This window comes from Myodes glareolus, chromosome 6 (genome assembly GCF_982192425.1).
Source record: "Myodes glareolus chromosome 6, mMyoGla1.1, whole genome shotgun sequence".
Lineage (NCBI taxonomy): Eukaryota > Metazoa > Chordata > Mammalia > Rodentia > Cricetidae > Myodes > Myodes glareolus.
In genome coordinates this window covers 45094953-45115203 of record NC_142031.1, presented here as the reverse complement: position 1 = coordinate 45115203, position 20251 = coordinate 45094953, and the positions used below count along the sequence as shown (strand labels likewise).

Here is a 20251-nt window from a genome sequence, read left to right as displayed (position 1 = left end):
TCCACATCCTACTTATCAAGGAATTGGAGCCAGGTGATATCCAAATGGTGATTAATAAGTTTGGCATGTACTAGTGAAAGGAGCTAGAAAACTTACTTGAAGTTCTAGGGTTGGGCCATCCTGAAAAAGGTGTGTCCTAGATTGATGATTAGTCTTGAAAGCATGTACTGACAGTTTAGTTAATCAATCTATTATACTATCATAAAACAAGAGAATGATGCTCTTTTCTTTATTTTCAGTAGAAAAATTGCTTTTCTTACAATATATTCTGGTCACAGTTTCTGCTCCCCTAGTTCATCCAAGATATTTCTCACTTCCACACCCACCAAACTCCACATCTTTTCTATTTCTCTCTCCCTGGATAACAAACAAACAAATAACAGAATAAGAAAAAAAGAAAAGAAATTCAACACACTCATGCATACACATACAAATAGCATAAAATTATAATAATTGGAAAAATAATATGCAGGTAAGATAGTAAGACCAAAATGCCTAGATAAAGCCATTTGGGAGAAAAGGTATAAAATATTAATTAGGTAGACGTATGTTTACCATCTACTGCTGTGCATGGGTTCTTCTTTAAGTGTTGTTAATGGTCATTGCTAATATACCCAGTGATACTTCATTGATGAAAACTATTTTTTCTTTTCTTAGTGGATTTCAATTGAAGATATATTAATGGTTTGGGGTGAGTGCTTATGTTCTCTTGGTTTTTGAACCATATGTGGCTTAGATATGACAAAGTCCTTTGTGCTGCCAGGTTATCTTTGAGTTGAGCTGAGTATCTATCTGATTCTGTCTAAATGATACTGTTGCATTGTAGACGCCCACCATCTCTGTCTTCTATAGTTTTTCCTCTTCCCCTTCCCCTTCCCCTTCCCCTTCCCCTTCCCCTTCCCCTTCCCCTTCCCCTTCCCCTTCCCCTTCCCCTTCCCCTTCCCCTTCCCCTTCCCCTTCCCCTTCCCCTTCCCCTTCCCCTTCCTCTTCTTCTTCTTCTTCTTCTTCTTCTTCTTCTTCTTCTTCTTCTTCTTCTTCTTCTTTCCATAAATCCTAAGGTACAGGTGTCTCTGCAATCTCACTATGCTACTGAGAGATGATCCATGGGAATCAAGAAGACATTTATATAGGTGACCTTCAAATATTTCAAAGAGCTATGTAATCATAATGTCTTTTAAAATGTTATTACAAATCTATATCATTTAATGACAGGAGACACATTTGCTCCTGGCATCAATAATCTTCTTCATAAAAGTATTATAAGCACCGAAGAACTTCCATATGGATTTTGCTCCTTCTCACTGACAAAAGTTAGCCATTTGGGCAAGAAACTGTCCTTGCATCTACTTCTGAGAGTACGCTGTTCAAACAGGATAAATAATACACAAAAGAAGGTGATTGCAGAACTTTTCCAAGATAAAGTGTTACAGTCCTTCAAAATGTGTACTTCGTAGAAGAGTCTGCCACATAATCTAGGCAAGTAGGATGAAGATGGATGCTTCAAATTGTAAGTTTGCAGAGAAACCTTCAAGTGACTGTCCTTATAACCAGCTATTTCTGTCATTTTTATAATTTCAGGATACATTTTCTGTGTGCTTCCTGCTTACTCAAGTAATATATATATATATATATATATATATATATATATATATATATATTCCTGATCTTATGTAGAGTCCAAGTGTCCATATTATCTAAGTATCTATATCTATCTATCTATCTATATGTCTGTCTGTCTGCCTATCATCTATCATATATTTATTTATTTATTGTATATATAAATAAAGATTCTCAAGCCATGCATGGTCATTTGACTGGCTTTGTAATTCCAGAAAATGATCTCTGCCAGAGAATGTTTCACAGTGTTACTAGAAAGTTCTAGCTTAGCCCTATGATTGTGAATATTTTATCAAGTATCATCATGTCAATCTGATGGCAATTATTGTAAGATACTAATTATACAGCAGAGAAAAACGATTGATAATTTTCTTCTCCATTGTGTCATTTTGAAACATTTTCTAGAACTCTGAATGTTAGTCCTCCATAGGTACACTTTCAAGTGAAATCCACAATCATTTATCTATGATCTACCATCAAATGCATTGTGTCTTTTGGAGTAAGAGTCTGTGAACTACTTCTTGTGTGAAAACAAGACAATTGACAATAACCTGTATTCTATGTGATTTTAAGGTCTCCAGCAAAATTAGGAATCCTTTACATGACACTAGGAAATTTTGCCTTATTGAGGACTATTATACACAGAGGATTTTATTGATTCTGCTTTCACTATAGATTAAAAACTTAATATGTTTCTCTAGTATTTTTGTTATATTCAACATTCTGTTTATTCAACATTCTCTCCTATCTCCTATTCCCTGTCCCATCCATACTAGAACATTTTAGTACCTTTTATTCTCACTGTCTACTTTCACATCATGAATATTATGCTATCTCATTTCCTCCATTAGTTATCTTCTCAGTCCCTCTATCATTAGACTTTTCTAAACTCCAACCTCAAAAACTAGATTTCAAATTGAAACCCATCATCTCAATGTTAGCATCTACTTATGAGAGAAAGCATGTGACATTGGTCCTTGTCATTCAGTATAAATTTTCCAATTCCAGATATTTTCTCACAAATTTCATGATTTCAGTATTTTTATAGCTACATAAAATTCCACTATATACATGTACTAGTTTTCTTTAGCCATATATCAGTTGATAAATATCTAGACTGATTCCATTTCCTAATTATTGTGAATATATACATATTTATATGTACATATATAGGTATTCATTTGGGATATAGATGACTATATATTATTTTATAAACATTTGATCATATTTTAAAACATATTTATATATGCCTGTATAAAGTATGATGCTAAGCCTACTAGTACTTCTCTATAATACTTATATTGTGAAGCCAAACCAGGAAGATTGCAGCTTGAAGGAAAATGTGAGAAACCTAGAAAGATCTAAAGATTTCTGGGCTAGGAGCATCAAGACTATTCTTCATTAACCTCACACCCAAATAGGGTTTTTTTCCTTATTCAGTAAATCTTCTGTGTTTACTATATACAAGAAATATTTTCTCCTGGACTTGATAGAATATATTGAGATTTTGAGCCCATGGATCAGTGATACCTGTGCAAATATATAAGAGGAACTAGGACTCATTTACCACTCACACAACCTTTCTGTATTCTCTTCAGAAAGTACAAATTTCAATTAAAGTTCAGATTCCTGATTTTATGTAGAGTTCAAGTGTCCATATTATCTAAGTATCTATATCTATCTATCTATATGTCTGTCTATCTATCTGTCTGTCTGTCTGTCGATCATCTATCATATATTTATTTATTGTTGCTGTGATGAAACACAATAAGTAACACAACTTATACAAGAAAGATCTTCTTTATTTTATGATTTCAGTTGTTTAGAGATATTGGTGGTCAGCAAAAGCATTGTAGCAGCAACAGATGAAATCTCCAACATAGAGTCACTAGTAAGGCACAGATAGAACACAGGTGATTGCAGCAGGCTTTTAAAAACCTCAAAATTCATCCCCATGACAAACCTTTCCCCAAAATATCACACCTTCTATCCTTTCCAAACATTTTCACAAAGGGAGATAAATTATTCAAACATATGGGTCCATGGAGGCCATATGATTCAAGCTAACACACATGGATATAGAAAATAAGAAAGGAAGGTTTAAAAGATAAAGGATAGACCCAAGGTTTGACCTAAAGTTCACAAGGGAAAATTCATAATTCATCTTTGAAGACTACATTTTGTAGATATTTACAGTTCATAAAACTATAATAGAGGAAAACACAATTTTCAGGTGCTTAAATTCAAGAGATGGGTTGAATATGGGTGACAATGAAACACATAAGTAATGTAATCTTTCCTTTCAAGCAAACATGGAATAAACTGAAAAAAAAATGGAAAATTTCTGGGATTGGTGAACTCATTTGAAAAATTGTAGACTTTGTCATGATTACTGAAGGTCTCCACTAAATTCGAATGTGTGGAATACAATGAAAAAGGATAGGCATTAGTGCTGTAAATATGAGAAAATGAACCTGTATACTTTTTCACTGAGATCAATAAGATATTCTTCACAGGAGAGTTAAGAAAATAGATAATTCATCAAGGAGTTCATAACTGCTATGGGAGGTAACTGTTTTTGTTAAACCCATGTGGCAAATTTTTATATGAGGTTGTAGGCACTCAAGAATTATCTTAATAATATATACTGGTGTTAAAGTTGCAAAATCACTAATATGATTCAGTCAATCCCAGGAATCTAGCTCTAGAGGAAGCTGAAGAGGCAGGAGAATTGGACCGTTGGCTTTTTCCCAGTTCATGTCCAAGCAACAAAAGCCAACCTGACCTAGTTTTTAAAAAAAGAAATGATGTGTACTATGTTATTTCCTCTCCTCCTTTTCCTACCATGAACACTATAGCCCCATTCTGATGTTCTTAACCTCTTCTTTATTATTATTATTGATACATATGTATGTGTAAGATATATATATCCTTCTTGATAAGTGTACTTTTATTGATTATGTATTTATTGATTCAGGGGTGCCTCCCCATTGAATACATCTAAACAGAAGCTTCATCGATTACTGCTCAGATAACTTTACAAACTATGGGACAGAATGATTGTAAATGCCAAAATACCATGAATTCTATTAAGAAACAGTCCCTAATAGAAATGGTTGCATAAACATGAAAGAAATAATGGTAATAAGTATGAATGGGCATGATAAAGGGGAAGGGGAGCAATTTTTGTAGTGCTTTACCCCTAGGCAAATAAATTCAGTCAAGTAATTACTTTTGTTATATGGAAAATCAGGCTTTCTCAGTGCTTGTTGATTGCCTTTTGAAAATGATCAACCACAATACTTTACTGTCCTATATGCATTTGGTTTTCTTCAAATTGATATTTATACACATATATACACATATATGTATATATAAAAATAAAGTATTTGTAGCAGCTTAATAAAAATGTTGTTTTAATTGATATAATGTTATATTTCATTCTCAGCTGTCTCAATTCACTTTTCAATTAATTCTGAAAAAAATTTATCCTATATTAAAGCAGTATAATCTTTATGTATTCCTCTGTGAAAGGACACACTGATTGCTTACATGTTATAACACTTCCCATAATATTTTAGCATTTACTTTTAGACAAATAAATGAGACATTAATTACAGTTTGAGTTCCATGTCAAGATAGAAGCAGAGTAAAAATTGGAATTTCCATTACTACCAGTAGATAGACCTTAAAAGAACTTCATCTGCTAAATTTGATATTAAAAGTATAAATTCCACCTTAAGACAGTGGAGTTTTCTGTTCCATCATAGTCTAAACCTTGGCATGTCCTGATTCCCAGTTCAGTAAATTAGATACATAAGGTGTCACACATATTTCTAAAATGACATCATGGTCTGTCAGACTAACTTTGGTGAGTGAAGAACTGTTTGTGTTTTTAGGTAATTATATATGGCTGCTCTATATTTTTATTCTTCTGGGCTTGTGCCAGGGTTGAGTCCTGCTTCATACTTTTATGATCAGACTATTTTCCACATGTCTAACCCAGAGAAGGAGCAAAAGAACTGAGAATGGCTGGATAATGCTGGATCCTGTTTGGCTTCAAGTATGATGAGAAAATGCCCAAAAGTCTGCCAGTGGACATCTTATTTATTCAGAGGGGGCAAGGAAGAGTTATACACTTGAAATCGATGAGGTGGTATTCATTGCTTGGTGTTAGACCATTAAGAATGCTTCATTTGCATACTCTTAGGCAATAGGTCCCAGGAAAAGGAACTTTCTAAGGTCATATAGAAATAAATCAGGCAAATAAACAACAGAGAAGTTAATGGGGTGGCCCTCAGCTTAGATTCGTAGCAATAGTGGATGAGTATCCTTAGTTGGCCTTTCCTTATGATCAGATTTATGCCTGTTCTAATAGTCATCACAGATGCACCATCCAGTCACTGATGGAAAAGAGTGCAGATACCCACAGCCACACATTAGGCCGAGCTCTGGAATCCAGATGAGGAGGAAGAGAAAGGAGTGTAGGAGACAGAGGGTTCAAGGAAAGCAGAGTACGTTCATACTATCAGCTAACGTGAGCTCACAGGGGCTGGCAGAGTTTGAACAGAAAACCAGGGAATCTGCATGGCACTGACCTAGGCACTCTGCATTTATATGACAGTTGTGTAGTTTGGTTCTCTTGTGGGACTCATAAGAGAGGGAACAGGGGCTGTCTGCAAGTCTTTCACAGAATTTTGGGATCCTACTTCTCCTATTGGGTTGATTTGTACAGCCTCAATACATGGGGAGATGTTCAGTTTTATTGCAGCTTAATATGCCATGTTATATTAATACACCAGGGAGACCAGTTCTTTTCTGGATAGAGATGAAAAAGAAAGGATTGGAAAGTAAAAGCAGGGGATACAGGTAGGGGAGGCTGAGGGGCAAGTTGTGGCCATAGTGTTAAATAAAAGAGTGTATTTTTTGCCTCAGACGACTTTTTATTTGCAACTACATGATTTCATTGCAATTTTTCTAAATAATAAAATTGATTTCCTTGTGTATAAATAGCTAACATACTCTCCATAAAGTCAATCCTCAAAGGTGCTAGAACACATAGCCCTCTCTACAGTATTTTTGAATCCAGCAGAGTCAATGCACAATATGTAAGTACTTAAGAAATATAAGTACTTAAGTCCAATATTAAAAATCCAGGCACTTGACTTTTCCTTTGCACTTGACCCACTTTAATAAAGTTTCTTAAACTACTTCAATATATCTAAAGTGCATATATATATATATGTATATATACATATACATATATATATATATGAAAACTTATTGTCAATAACTTTTTTATAAAACTGTTTGTTGGTTTGTTTCATCTAACTTTGCTACAAGTATGAAGTTTTAGTATATAGTAAGGTATATTTTCCCTTCTATCTGCATGATATACAAAATCAAAAGGAACTATTGAGGTGCTAACATGTGAAGATTAATCCAACGATTTTGGTCACAATACATTCCAGGAGGAATGCATCTCCATGCCACTGGATTTGGACCATATAATTTATTCTTCTTTCCTGTATTTGGATAAACAAATGGAACAGGAGTATAGTGACTTTGTTGGCCACTGCCTTGGTACATTCCCGGCTTTTTTCTGGGCAATAGATGCCACATCAGTTCTGAAATCTGGTTCACTGGGTTTGGTTTTGCAGTCACTGAACTTGGTTTCACTTCCACTTCCTTGCTTGTTTCTTCATCTGAGAAAGAGGATCCTGTATTGATGACCAGAGGTCACCTTATCAAGAGCCCTGTTAACATTCTTGGAAATCTCGCCCTTGTTCTCATCCTCACTTTCAAAGCTGGCAATGATGAATGCATTGTTTTTCTCTCCGTACCAGCAGCATACTTCACATGGATCCACCCAGATGGTAAGTTCTTCTGGCAAGCCTAGGTCACTGTAAAAATTGCAGCAGTTCTCACAGGCTTTCAGGACATCAGAATCAATTTGTCTGAAACTTATTGCTTGTAGACCTGTCCTTTTGATGGCTTTTCTGGGTACCAGCGTTTTTTATATTTCTCTTTAAGTATTTCAGTCAGTTTCTCAGCAACCCCTCAACGACTTCTTTTTTCAACTGATGTTTTCGAACCAGCCTTGTGAAGGAGACAACAGCAGCAATTTCGTTCTTCACTTTTTCTGCAGCCACTCCTGGGCTGCACATTCACCTGCTGCTACCTCCTTCTGTGGCCCTGGGAGCAGAGCCCAGGAACTCTTGTCTGCCTAGTGTGGCTGCTGCTCCTGCTGCAATGTCTGACCGCTGCCAAGCATGAACCTAGCAGAGTGATGCATGGTCCAGCAAGCCAACAAGCGAGCAGGTGAGCACAGTCCGGATGCAGTGCACATGAGGTTCAAGGCATGGCTAAATGGATGAATTAAAAAAAGAAAAGAAAAACAAAAAAATTAAAAGAAAAAATATCGGAAGTCCAGTCAGGAGTGTTTTGGCAGTCAGAAAAGTAACTTGTAGCCTTGAAGTTCTGTGAGTTTATCCGTTGTTAGATTCATTGTGCATATCTGGATTCAGGGAAGCCTAATTATTCTGGTTTTCTAATGTCTGAACAAGGAAGAGAGAGGAGCACCCAAACTCCTGCTGTTCTGAGGATGAGAAAACCAGGGATGGTGGCATGCTTAGGTCTCTTCTTTCCTTCAGACCAGTCCTGCATGCTTTAAATCTGTGTTAAGTTTTTCAGTGATGAGTGAGGTAATCCTGTGTTTGTCTTTCTGGGTACATAATCTCAGAGAATCCAGAAAGAAAAGTTGGGAACTAAGAGAGACATGCATGGATCCAGCTAGGAAGGAGAAAAAGATAAGATCTTAACTCACAATGGTGGCCTTTTAGGTATTATAACAAATCCATGGGTTTTTTGGTATGACGGACAAAGCATATTGCTTCAACACTCCAGAAATGCTTAAACATACTTTGATTCAATATTGTTGTTAAGACATGGAAATACAAAACCTGTATTTCAACTTAAAGGAGATTAAGTCCTTTAAATATCTTTTCCATTGTGGAGACACATACATGGTTATAAAGTTTCCATTCCATACTCTAGATGATGCAGTATCATACAAATAAATCATTGGAATTTCTGAATTTTGAAATCCTTTAGGTGATTGTAAAAATTCATGATGACGCCAGGCGGTGGAGGCACACAACTTTAATCCCAGCACTCGAGAGGCAGAGGCAGGTGGATCTCTGAGAGTTCGAGACCAGCCTGGTCTACACGAACTAGTCCCAAAACTGGCTCCAAAGCTACAGAGAAACCCTGTTTCAAAAAACAGAACAAAAAATGCACGATGACAAGGAAAAGACCTTGCTTTATATTGTAATAAATCACAAAACATTCCTTTAAAGTCATACCACAGTTTGTATTTCCATAAAGAGTGGAGAGAAATTTAGGGCTTCCCCATTGCACTCCATTATATTCTTTCTCAGTGTTCTGTATTATCAGTATTCTCACAGATACATAGTGCTTTATAATTTTCTTTACTTACTTGCTCCAGTACCATATAATGTATCTTGTATTTTCTCATACTAAAATAATATGTGAGAAATAATGAGGATGTAATGTGAAGATATGATATGCATATCCTCTTTTATGAGGTGTATTTTGAGGACATTAATACATGATTATAACTGATTTAAATTACATTATCAGTTTTTCAGCACCCTAGTAGTATCCCATCTGTCACCACATTTTGTTTCATTAGGTTCATTCCTGTTAAAGAATGAGACTTCTCTGAGTCATTTTTCAAATATAAGAATCTTACATAACTCTATTCTCTATGTACACTGTTATGCATTTTATGGTATTTGCATGTTGCTCCCCAGGGAGGCCCCTGCCTTGTATGCCTAAATAAAAGCTCAACTGTGTTCCTGCCTTCACTTATAACTTTAAATAATTTATCTCCTCAAAATGATGTGTACTGTCCAGTTCCTGTTTCTGCTATTTTTTTTTGCATTCTGGGTAAGGATAAAGGGAGATATAAGTAGGGAAGAGAATAGAGAGATACCTCTGGCTGTTTCTGAATTCTTCCATGTATAATGAAGCAATGTTGTCCAGAATGGGCATGTGAAGTTTAGTTATGTGATGATGAGAAATTGAAGAGACATAATGTGTGCTGATATGGAGATTCTGATTTACATGGAATGGTGTGGTACAGACTATGTGCTCTAGAAACTTTAACTAACGTTTTTTTTGTAAAAAAAACTCAAGAAACTAGACATTAAAACTCCAATTTATCCAATTTAAAAAATGGGGTACTGAACTTAACAGAGATTTCTCAACAGAAGAAATTCAGATAGCCAAAAAGCACTTAGGTCATGCTCAACCTCCTTAGCGATCAGGGAAATGCAAATCAAAACAACTTTGAGATACCATCTTACACCTGTGAGAATAGTTAAAATCAAAAACACTAGTGATAGCCTATGCTGGAGAGGATGTGGAGTAAGGGGAACACTCATCCATTGTTGGTGGGAATGTAAACTTGTGCAACCACTTTGGAAATCAGTGTGGCACTTTCTCAGGAAACTGGGAGTCAACCTACCTCAGGACCCAGCAATTACACTCTTGGGAATATACCTAAAAGATGCCCAATCATGCTACAAAAGCATTTGTTCAGCTATGTTCATAGCAGAACTATTTGTAATAGCCAGAACCTGGAAACAACCTATGTGCCCTTCAAAAGAAGAATGGATAAAGAAGGTGTGGAACATATACACTTTAGAGTTCTACTCAGTGGTAAAAAACAATGACATCTTTAATTTTTCATGCAAATGGATGGAAATAGAAAACACTTTATTGAGTGAGATATCCCAGACCCCAAAAGATGAATATGGTATGTACTCACGTGACACCAATTGTTGTAGGGTGAGGGACTGCTTTATGTCTCAACCATCTAAATTACACCAAAAATAACTACAAAGAAATTGTATTAATTAAATCACTGCCTGGCCCATTATCTCTAGCCTCTTATTGGCTAACTTTCATATCTTGATTTAACCAATTTCTATTAATCTGTATATCACAACAAGGTCATGGCTTATGGGGAAAGATTCAGCATGTCTGACCTGGTCGTTCCATGGTGGCTCTCTCATCCTCTGTTCTCTTCCTCCCAGAATTCATTTCTGTCATCTCCACTTATCTAAGTTTGTCTTTTCCCCAAGTAGTCACCCTCTTACTTTGATGTATTCTTTTTATGAAGTTGTTCTTTAGAGAGCCACAACAATTGAGGATCACAACCTCAATGCAGGCTGTCATTCTCTTTCAGGAGGCCATTTCTCTATAAATGCTAGCCCTATCATTTATTTAGAAATATTAATTCTCTCTCTCTCCCATCTCTATTCACCCCTCCCTTCTATAATTCTTTTTAAATAGTAGTTTTCTTCTGCTTTAAATATTTGTTTTTAATAGATACTGAAATGTGGGTTTCTGTTCAGTAATGATAAGAGTCAACTTTTGCGGGTATGCTTAAGAAAAACTGAAATTGAAAAGCAGCAGAATAAAGAAATTATCACAGATGTAAACATTCAACCCTAAAAGAAACATCATGTCGAGCTGTAAAAGAAATAAAAATGGAAGACAGGACAAGAAAAACAGAAAAAAGAAAATGGTGAGGGGAGGAGATAGAGTTTATGTGAAATAATAAATGCAGAAGATATAAAAAGAAGACACAATATATTTGCTCTTTAAAAGCACAAATAATACAGCAAATGAAATACTCAAAGCAATAATTTGTAAGATTTTTCTAGAAAAACAGAAACATAATGAGTTGAAAATACAGACCATAAAACTTTCACAAGAACAAATCTTCCAAGATTATCATAGTGTATTCTAGTTAGACCACCAAACTTGAGAAAGAAATATCTTTTGGCTAAGAAAAATCCCATTTCCCTGAACCGTCCTTTGCCCTTGTGACTGAGAGTCAAGATTCCTGGTTGCCATGTTAAGAGAATACCATCTTCTCTCCTAGCACAGAAGATGGGTTTGTGTCACATGTGAGCCAGTCCTGTAAGACCAATGCGGCCTTGTATTTGCGGTAAAATAACAGGGTATGACTTGTTAGGGCCTTGATAGCAAAGCAGATGGGCCCTCACTGGGTTGGGAGGACTTTCAACCTACTGAACAAGGAAAAAAGAGACAGGATGAGGCAACAGGCACAAAGAGATGTGAAGACATAAAATACTGACTGTGAAAAGTTAGGAGAGATACATGGACAAGTTGGTAAAGCAGTCAAGCGGCTAATGAAAAAGCAATCTATACATTCAATACAATTCCCATCAAAATCCCGTCAAACTTCTTCACAGACCTTGATAAAACAATAATCAAGTTAATATGGCAAATCAAAAAACCCAGGATAGCCAAAACTATCTTATACAATAAAGGAACTTCTGGAGGCATTACCATCCCTGACTTCAAACTCTATTACAGAGCTACAGTATTGAAAACAGTTTGGTATTGGCATAAGAACAGAGAAGTCGACCTACGGAATGGAATAGAAGACACGGATATTAACCCACAAACCTATGAACATCTAATTTTTGAAAAGAGAGCTAAAGGTATACAATGGAAGAAGGAAAGCATCTTCAACAAATGGTGCTGGCATAACTGGATATCAACCTGTAGAAGAATGAAAGTAGATCCATATCTACCACCATGCACAAAACTCAAGTCCAAATGAATTAAAGACATCAACACTAATCTGTCCACTTTGAACCTGATAGAAGAGAAAGTGGGCAGTAGTCTACAAGATATAGGCACAGGAGGCCACTTCCTAAGTAGGACCCCAGTAGCACAGACAATAAGAGAAACAATGAATAAATGGGACCTCTTGGAACTGAGAAGCTTCTGTAAAGCAAAGGACACTGTCTGTAAGACAAAAAGGCTGCCTTCTGACTGGGAGAAGATCTTCACAAACCCCTCATCAGACAAAGGTCTGATCTCCAAAATATACAAAGAACTCAAGAAACTAGACACTAAAACTCTAATTAACCCAATTAAAAAATGGGGTACTGATCTGAACAGAGAATTCACAACAGATGAACTTCGAATGGCCAAAAGACACTTAAGGTCATGTTCAACCTCCTTAGCGATCAGGGAAATGCAAATCAAAACAACTTTGAGATACCATCTTACACCTCTCAGAATAGCTAAACTCAAAAACACCAATGATAGCCCATGCTGGAGAGGATGTGGAGTGAGGGGAACACTCATCCATTGTTGGTGGGAATGCAAACTTGTGCAGCCACTGTGGAAATCAGTGTGGCGGCTTCTCAAGAAACTGGGAGTCAACCTCCCTCAGGACCCAGCAATTCCACTCTTGGGAATATACGCAAGAGATGCCCTATCATACTACAAAAGTACTTGTTCAACTATGTTCATAGCTGCACTATTTTTAATAGCCAGAACCTGGAAACAACCTAGGTGCCCCTCAATAGAAGAATGGTTACAAAAGGTGTGGAACATATACACATTAGAGTTTTACTCAGCGGTAAAAAACAATGACATCTTGAATTTTGCATGCAAATGGATGGACATAGAAAACGCTTTACTGAGTGTGGTAAGCCAGACACAAAAAGAGGAATATGGTATGTATTCACTCCTAAGTGAATTCTAGCCATAATTAAAGGTCTTTGAGCCTATTATTCGTGAACTTAGAGAAGCTAAATAAGAAGGTGAACCTGAAGAAAATCATGTAGTTATCCTCCGGGAGATAGGAAATAGACAAGAGTCCCAGGTAACCTCGGGTGCATGGGGGGATGGGTGGGTTGTTGGAAGAAGAGAGGGTTAGAGAGAAGGGAGTAGGGGAGGAATGGGGAAAACTCGGGTGACTAGTATGGGGGGAGGGAGGAAGGATGTATATGGGATCAGGGAAGAATATATCTCAACTAAGGGAGTCATTTTAGGGTTTACAATAGACTTGATTTAAGTGGGATCCCAGCTCCAAGGAGAGATATCCAGATTGTTCTCTGGACAGAGGAGAGGGTACCTGAACCGGCCTTGGCCTATAACCATACTGATGAATACTTTGCTTATCACCATAGAACCTTCATCTGGCGATGGATGGAGATAGAGACAGAGACCCACATTGGAACACTGGACTTAACTCCCTAGGTCCAAACGAGAAGCAAAAAGAAAGAGAATGTGAGCATAGAAGGCAAGACCAGAGGGAACCTTCATCCGACGATGGATGGCGATACATACGGAGACCCACATTGGAGCACTGGACTGAGCCCCCCATGGTCCAAATGAGGAGCAGAAGGAGGAAGAACATGAAAAAGGAAATCAGGACCGCGAGTGGTCCAATCACCCACTGATACAAGGGGACTGATCTAATGAGAGTCGCCAAGACCAGTTGGACTGGGACTGAACGAGGACGTGATCCAACCAGATTCTCTGAATGTGGCCGGATTCTCTGAATGTGACTGGCCTGGAGTCTTTCTGAAAAGTCATTGACAATAACACTGGAACTTGTTTCCTCTGCATATACTGGATTTTGCGGATCCAGTCTGTTTGGATATTCACCTTCCTGGAGCTGGAGGGAGTGGGGAGGAACTTGAACTTCCCACAGGGCAGGAAACCCTGACTGCTCTTAGGGATGGAGAGGGAGGAGGAGGGGGAGTGCAGGGAGTGGGAGGGTGTTGGGAGGAGAAGCGGAAATGGAAACTTTTATAATTTAATAAATTTCAGATAGTTGATGTCTGCCAGGAAAAAAAAATAAAAATAAAAAATGTTTCAACGCTCAAGTAATAGTTGGATACCTTAACATCAAAACCAATAAGAAAGAAGTGGAAACAAATTGTAAAATAGTAAATAATATTGAAATATGTATTTGCCTTCTGACTGAGCCATCTCCTCAGCCCAAAGATTTGACTTTCATTCTAAAGTTCGCATTGGGCACACATATACAGGCACAATACAGCAAAGGCTATGTTTTTAGATATTGGGCTTTTCTTAACAATTAACTTGGAACTTGCTGTATGTAACAACTACTTATTGATTTCTGCTTTTTATGTGGCTTGTCTTGTCAGTGTTCAGACAGACTGGAAAGACATAAGAGATTGGCAGATAAGAGTATTAGCAGGCAAGGAGACAGACTCTGCTGAGTGGGCTTCAGAGAGCTGGAGAAATTAGTGAAGATCTACCTGCTTAGAAAGTGCACAGTTCTTTGTCTTGGTTACCTGAACATCACATCTGGAAACTGTCCTTAAAGTTATGAAAAATATCCTCAGGATGAAGCATGTTACCCAAGAAATTATTTGAGCAACCAGGAAACCCTAACAGGAACTGATAAGTAATTTCACATTGTTTACTTTCTTTAAGCTAATTGTGTGTGTGTGTGTGTGTCTGCAGTGATTGTATGTGTGTATATGTGTGTGTAAAATTGCTACTCGTAAGCCAATTCTTAAGGAAACACTCTCATTGTAAATAGAAAATCTGAAACTGGTTCAATCTTAAGATTTTTTTTTATTTTTGTCACAAAATGAAACATGTTTTTTGTTATAGTTTTATAAAAATTGCTTCATTTTACTGGAAACATATACTAGGCCAATATCAGGCTTAATTTGAGCTGGCATGCCCATAACAGGCATTGTTTCTAATAAATGTGCAATTATGGAATCTGTCCTTTCAGAATGTAAGTTACATGTTCATTGAAACCCAGAATAAGTGTCAATATTATGAAGAAAATATTTTAATTTTTCATATCTACTAAAGGAAGTACATTCATTTGCCAAATTTCATTCATTTGCATACTGTTAAAATTAATTCCTTCAGGTAATTCCTCTTTGCACCACTGGAGTACAAGTCAACATTTCCAATTTCCCATGTACGGGCAGACTCTAGAAAAATCTCATAAATTTTCAACCTGAGAGACATATCTAACTGCAAGATGAGTTTCTATTTAGGTTCAGTAGTGATTGACTGATTTTACCTTCACCATCAACAGTCAAGTGTCTGAACAGTTTTGAAATTATTATTGTTGACACTATTTTTATATTTCTCTCACAATCATCAAATCAAAGCATAAGCCAGTCAGAAACACAAAAGTGTGAGGCAGTATTGTGCCACTCCTCCTGGGCACTGTTGCCTATATCAGTTAAAAATATTTTCAGATGAAACCTGGCTTTATGGAACACTGAAGATTTTAGTAGCACCAATATCCCAAATCTGTCTTTCCTTTCTTTTTTAGGAGCACAAGTATACTGATCATTCTTTCATAAGCATATGAATTTGCTCATTACTTTTTACTATTTTCTAATAAATTTAGAGGCCAGTGATGATGCTGTACTGATCCAGACTTCACTCGCTTTGCCGTTTACAATTGGACGGTCATCATTCATCTCTTTTCAGTAGAGTCAGATTTTCTTAGATAGTAATGAAAAAACCAATTTGAGATGATTCCTACAAAGTTCAGGCCAGTCTCCAAAGTGTCTAATTTATCAGGTGTCCAAACTTACGTTTGGAATTTCTAACAGGTTCATTCACAGTTGGTCTGGGCAGATTTCACTCTCAAAATCAGCAGACTAGAGTCCACTGATCATATTGTGAGCCCTCCCATGTCTGTTCCTCCCCTGTATCTAGCTTGGGCAAGGACTCCCTCTATAGGGAATGAGTCTAAAAAGTCAGTTCACACACTATGGATACATACTGGTCCCACTGCCAGTGGCTGCATAAACTTCCCAAATCAAAAAACTGTCACACACATTGGTAGGCCCTGGATGGTTCTTTTACAGATTCCCCAGCTGTTAGTCTAAAGTCAGTGAGCTGCGACTAACTAGGATCAGCTGATCCTGTTCGTTGCCCCATCATGGTCTTTTTTTTTTTTTTTTTTTTTTATAGTAAATTTTATTAAATTATAAAAGTTTCCAATTCCGCCCCCCCTCCCAACACCCTCCCACTCCCCCCACTCCCCCCCTCCTTCCCCTCCGTCCCCCAGGGCAGTCAGGGTTTCCTGCCCTGTGGGAAGCTCCAGCTCCCTCCCCCTCCCTCCAGGTCCAGGAAGGCTAGCATCCAAACAGACTGGATCCCCAAAATCCAGCATATGCAGAGGAAACAGGTCCCAGTGTCATAGTCAATGGCTTTTCAGAAAGACCCCGGGCCAGCCACAGTCAGAGAATCCGGCCAAATTCCGAGAATCTGTCTAGATCACGTCCTCGTTCAGTCCCAGTCCGGCTGGCCCTGGTAAACTCTCATCAGATCCGTTCCCTTGTATCAGTGGGTGATAGCATCCCTCGCAGTACTGATTTCGTTTTTCATGTTCCTCCTCCTTCCGCTCCCCCTCCGGACCTCGGGGGGCTCAATCCGGTCCTCCAATGTGGGCCTCCGACTGCATAGCCGTCCTTCGCCAGAGGAAGGATCTATGATGATAAGCAAAATATGCATCAGTATGGTCATGGGCCACGGCCGATTCAGGCACCCTCTCCTCTGTCCAGAGAGCAATCTGGGGGATTTCTCCTTGGACCTGGGATCCCATATATAATCAAGTCTCCTGTAAACCCTAAAATGGCTCCCTTAGTTGAAATATATTGTTCCCTGATCCCATATTCATCCTACCTCCCTCCCCCCCCCATCCCCGGCCACCAAGCTTTCCCCGTTCCTCCCCTACTCCCTTCTCTCTAGTCCTCTCCCCCTCCATCGACCCTCCCACCCCCCCATGCACCCGAGGTTACCTGGGACTCATGTATATTTCCTACCTCCTGGTGGATAGCTAAATAATCTTCATCAGGTTCATCTTCTTATTTAGCTTCACTAGGATCACGAATAATAGGCTCAAAGACCTTTAATTATGGTTAGAATCCACTTATGAGTGAATACATACCGTGTTCCTCTTTTTGGGTCTGGCTTACCTCACTCAGTAAAGCGTTTTCTATTTCCATCCATTTGCATGCAAAATTCAAGATGTCATTGTTTTTTACCGCCGAGTAAAACTCTAATGTATATATGTTCCACACCTTTTTTAACCATTCTTCTATTGAGGGGCACCTAGGTTGTTTCCATGATCTGGCTATTACAAATAGTGCAGCTATGAACATAGTTGAACAAATGCTTTTGTAGTATGTTAGGGAATCTTTAGGGTATATTCCCAAGAGTGGTATTGCTGGGTCCTGAGGGAGGTTGACTCCCAGTTTCCTGAGAAACCGCCACACAGAGAAGTCGACTTATGGAATCGAATAGAAGACCCAGATATTAACCCACAAACTTATGAACACCTAATTTTCGACAAGGGAGCTAAAGGTATACAATGGAAGAAGGAAAGCATCTTTAACAAATGGTGCTGGCATAACTGGATGTCAACCTGTAAAAAAATGAAAGTAGATCCATATCTATCACCATGCACAAAAATCAAGTCCAAATGGATTAAAGACATCAACATTAATTCGTCCACTTTGAACCTGATAGAAGAGAAAGTGGGAAGTAGTCTACAAGATTTAGGCACAGGAGGCCTCTTCCTAAGTAGGACCCCAGCAGCACAGACAATAAGAGAAACAATGAATAAATGGGATCTACTGAAACTGGGAAGCTTCTGTAAAGCAAAGGATACTGTCAGTAGGACAAAAAGGCTGCCTTCTGACTGGGAGAAGATCTTCACCAACCCCTCATCAGACAAAGGTCTGATCTCCAAAATATACAAAGAACTCAAGAAACTAGGCACTAAAACTCTAATTAACCCAATTAAAAAATGGGGTACTGAACTTAACAGAGAATTCACAACAGATGAACTTCGAATGGCCAGAAGACACTTAAGGTCATGCTCAACCTCCCTAGCGATCAGGGAAATGCAAATCAAAACCACTTTGAGATACCATCTTACACCTGTCAGAATAGCTAAAGTCAAAAACACCAACGATAGCCTATGCTGGAGAGGATGTGGGGTGAGGGGAACACTCATCCATTGTTGGTGGGAGTGCAAACTCGTGCAGCCACTGTGGAAATCAGTGTGGCGGTTTCTCATCATGGTCTTTTTTTTAAAATTTATTTATTTATTAAAATTTTCCACCTCCTCCCATCCTTCCAACCCTTCACTCTCACTCCCCCTCCCTCTCCAGTCCTAAGAAAAGTCAGGGTGTCCTGCCCCATGGGAAGTCCAAGTCCCACCCCTCCATCCAGGTCTAGGAAGGTGTGTATCCAAACAGACTAGTGCTGCAGAAAGCTGTGAGTATCAACACCCATGGCTGTGATTTCAAGGCACTGAATGCAACCATGGTTAGGAAACTTCCTCTTTCTCTGACAAAAAGAATCTCAAACAATTTTTTAAGTCGTAGCACACAAAACATCTTTTCTGAGCACATGGGCATTGTGCATCTACTGAATATGTGGGTGTAAACATGTGGGTGTACCTGCAAATATACAGATCCAGTTTAACATTTGGGTTGATCCAGTGATATATTTTTGCATTGTTTTTTTCTTTGTATTGTTTTTGACACATAAACATTCATTTGCTTGGAGATATCTCAGTAAGCTAGATGGGGTGGCCAGTGAGACTCTGTCTGTCTTTGTCTGTTTCTTTCACTCTATGAGCAAGAATTATGATCACTTGCAACTGTATTTGGAATATCTTTTGATGTGTTATGGAGGACAAACTCATATCTTCTTGCTGTATAGAAAGCAATTTATAACTTGAGCAACTCAAATCTTCTTTTTATCAATAATAAAAACGGGATGTAATCACAAGTGAAAGTATAGACAATGAAAAGTTTATACATAGAAAGACAGACAGACACACACACACACACAGAGATTTATTATTAAATGGGCCTAAAGTGAAGATATAATTAGTGAGGGGGCTATAAAATATTGTAACACAGGTGAAAAATGGAAAGACAAATCATAAAAACTTGTGTGATGTGTATAAAAGATAGGACTGCGATGTAGCTTATATTAACAATGAACAACAATCTTAAATGAAGTTTAGATTTGCATATCTTTTGTCAGAACAAAATATCCTCACCTTGGTAAAAGCTAAGATATCATTATTGTTGCAAGAATCCCTATCACCCAAGAGGCCCATGTAAGGGTAAAAGTCACTGAGAGAAAGGTTACTTGTAGTGCTTCAATCAGAGAACAAGACAAGCGTTTCTGAAAAGTTATCAACGTTCCATGAGATGGACCAGATTTACTTATAACTCAATGATGAAGGATCTGCAACCTATAGTGTCTGAAGCTGCCTCTGCTGACAACCACAGCAATGACTGTGAGGTAGACTCTATGCAATAATTAGTAGCCTGGTTACCTTGGTGAGACTTCTAACCACTACTTCTAAGACAAGGTTGTTCCATGAGTTTAATATTAGTCTATATTATAATATAAATTTAAATTTGATGAAAGTATAAGCTAAAATTCAAGTTGCACTTGTTATATTTTAATTGGTCAGTGTTGGTAATTCTCAGTTCAGGGGACAAGCTCATTATACTTGACTCTGCCTTGACAGACACACACACACACACACACACACACACACACACACACACACACACAAACAGAGAGAGAGAGAGAGAGAGAGAGAGAGAGAGAGAATACATACATATATATATATATATATATATATATATATATATATATTTCTGGCAAGGCTATATTCTGGCCTGCTAAAGGCCAAAACAGCTTATTAATTAACCAATGGTAATAAAGA

The 20251-nt window shown here is 37.8% G+C and overlaps 1 pseudogene; it reads right to left on the bottom strand.

Moving 5' to 3' along the window:
• Positions 1 to 7029: 7029 nt before the first annotated feature.
• LOC146894227 (protein BTG3 pseudogene) lies at positions 7030 to 7784 on the bottom strand (annotated as a pseudogene).
• Positions 7785 to 20251: the final 12467 nt, after the last annotated feature.